The sequence below is a fragment of the Corylus avellana genome, chromosome ca1 (assembly GCF_901000735.1).
Source record: "Corylus avellana chromosome ca1, CavTom2PMs-1.0".
Lineage (NCBI taxonomy): Eukaryota > Viridiplantae > Streptophyta > Magnoliopsida > Fagales > Betulaceae > Corylus > Corylus avellana.
In genome coordinates, this window is record NC_081541.1 from 41,214,271 (window position 1) to 41,216,950 (window position 2,680).

A 2,680-nucleotide genomic window follows, 5' to 3' on the forward strand; every position below is an offset into this window, starting at 1 on the left:
AAAAAATAAAAAATAAAAAATCATGGAAGGAGACCTCCAGCTTAGCCATGAGTCTCCACCACTCCATGGGCCACTGTCGTGGGTCTGTAGGTGGAAGGAGACTGGTCCACGGCCAAGCCGTGGGTCTTAATGAAAGAAGACCCGCATTATGACCGTGCATTATTAAAACAAAAATATTTAAATGCATATGATTCTGTTATTATTTTATGAATATAATGAAATATAAAATGAAAAATTATATTATTTCTTGTGAACATTTGAACTTCTTTCATTATTTTCTAACAATGAATCCTATATATACTCAATCTATTAAGAAACTCAACTGGATTATTAAAACAATTCTAAAACCTCTTATAAAAAGTTTATAATATATAAAGTGAAATGAGAAAGTAAGAACCTGCAAATTTCGCTTGAGAGCACCAAATTCTTTGTTTTCTATCTCTTCCTCACTGTTAATGCATGCATCCGCTCTTCTTGCACTTGTATTTATAGTACTTGCGGTTGGCCCCTGTCAATATCAATCCTCTTTAATATCTCTTCTAATATATATATATATATATATATATATATATATATATATATAAAGAAGAAAAAAAAAAGGAAGCAAAATCAGTCACTACAGTTTTAGTCAGTTGCAATTATAAATAGCTTAATTAATTACTAGTAATCGTAAGAGAGATTTTTTATCACAATTTTCAACTATATATATATATATATGTCTGTGAATTTAAGGTCAAGCAAGTTATCAACATTAAACAAATTAATCATTTTATTTTTCTATTCTTTGTTTCCCTGTAATTTGGATGATGCATCGATCCCTCACATTAAAGAACATACTAAAATACCTCCAACTCTAACACTTAAATAATCTGAGTGATATATAAAATGCATGGTTTCAGGTGAATCTTCAAAGTTCAAGTCTGGAGAGGACCCTCCTATTCTTGGCCGTACGTTGATGATCTACTAGCAGTAATTAATTTTATGTTTTGATTATGAGATAAACTTTTAATTATTTTTTTTCTCACTAAAAAGATTTATTTATTTTTCCTTCTTAAAATTCTAATTTCGTCCATTATTTTTATATCTTGTTGATAAAATATATATGAATTCCAGCCACGCAAGACCTAAAATTGTGTCAATTATTCTTTATTCTCTGGATCTCTAATATTACTAGCTACTTAATTAATTAATTTCATCCTTTAAAGTTGAATCCCCATGCATGTGACGGTTCATTGAAGCGGATGTGCATCTATGTGGTTGGACGTTGGAGGAGCAGATCGATGACGTCATGCCTTACGCAACATTCACATTTGAGTGATGTATATTGCTTCTCTTACGTCATTGAACGGAACGTTTCCCAGCTTGGCATTCATTCATTTCACATAAAACTAAAATGTGAAATGAAGACTTTTCTTAGCTCCCATGCAACTCATTGGAGAATTAGTTGGGACCATGTGTTTATGATCTAGTACTTATTGGTTTGTTGGAGGATGGAGACTGTTATTTCAACACCAATTATTTGCAGGAATGGGATCCTATCCATTTGTTTTTGTTAGGCCCAAAAATATTAACATTGGGACATTTTTGTCTCCAATTTGGACTTAGCTGCCCCTCTCTATTTCATTTGAAATTGAGAGAATCTTAATTCATATTTGCATCCTCATAATTAATGAGCCAAATTTCACCTCTTCGTATGTGAGGAAGATCATAAATCTTGAATTAATACCTAATCTAAATGGTAATAGCGACGATTTCACCTCTTCTTTTCAATGCCTATATTATAATTTAATGGGATAAATACAAAATTGGTCATTGTGGTTGGCTTAAATTACAAATAATTTCATGTGGTATAACAAATAATTTCTAAGTCAATGTAGTTGGCCTAAATTACAAATCACTCCATGTGGTATAGAAAATAATTTATAGGTCCAGAGTGTAGGCTGAAATAACAATTTACTCCTTAAAATCAATTTTTGTTAAGTAACTTAATAGAATCCGTTACTTTGTCACGTTATACTGATACAGTAAATTAACATAATCTCTTCTATATATTCCCTAAATTTTACTCCGTGTGTAATCCTCATTCTCCACGATTTGGGAACAATTTAAGAAAATTTGACGATTGCATTTTATGAAGCGACTATGGAAGATGAAGATGAGAGAGTGTTATGCACAAGGAAAAACTTTAGAGATATAAGATATTATGTTAATTTACGATAGCAGTATAACGTGGAGTGATGGTTGATGTATAATATTAGCTGGCATCGTAAAATGATGTGAAAAATATTAATTGTCAGTCTTTAAAGTAAGAAATTAATAACATGTGTCATGTTTTTATTGGGTATAACATGGCAAAGTGACAGATTTTAAGAAAATTTTTAAGCAAGTTTCATGGGGTTATTTGATAATATTCTTGAGTCCGAATTGAGTTGAAAAATGCCCAATAAAAGATAAGGATAGTGAGTCATATGATAATCTGGCCCTCTGTGGACCTTTAATGTGAACCATATATGCATGCACCCCTGATCACTAGAGAATGGACCAATAAATGTGAAAAATGGACTTACATCTACTTATATTTGATTTGTTTTTCTTTTCTAGTTAAGCAATGGAGCTCTCACAATTTAATCACTTGACAGGCATGATAATTCTTCTTTTTACAAGATATATATAGAGATAT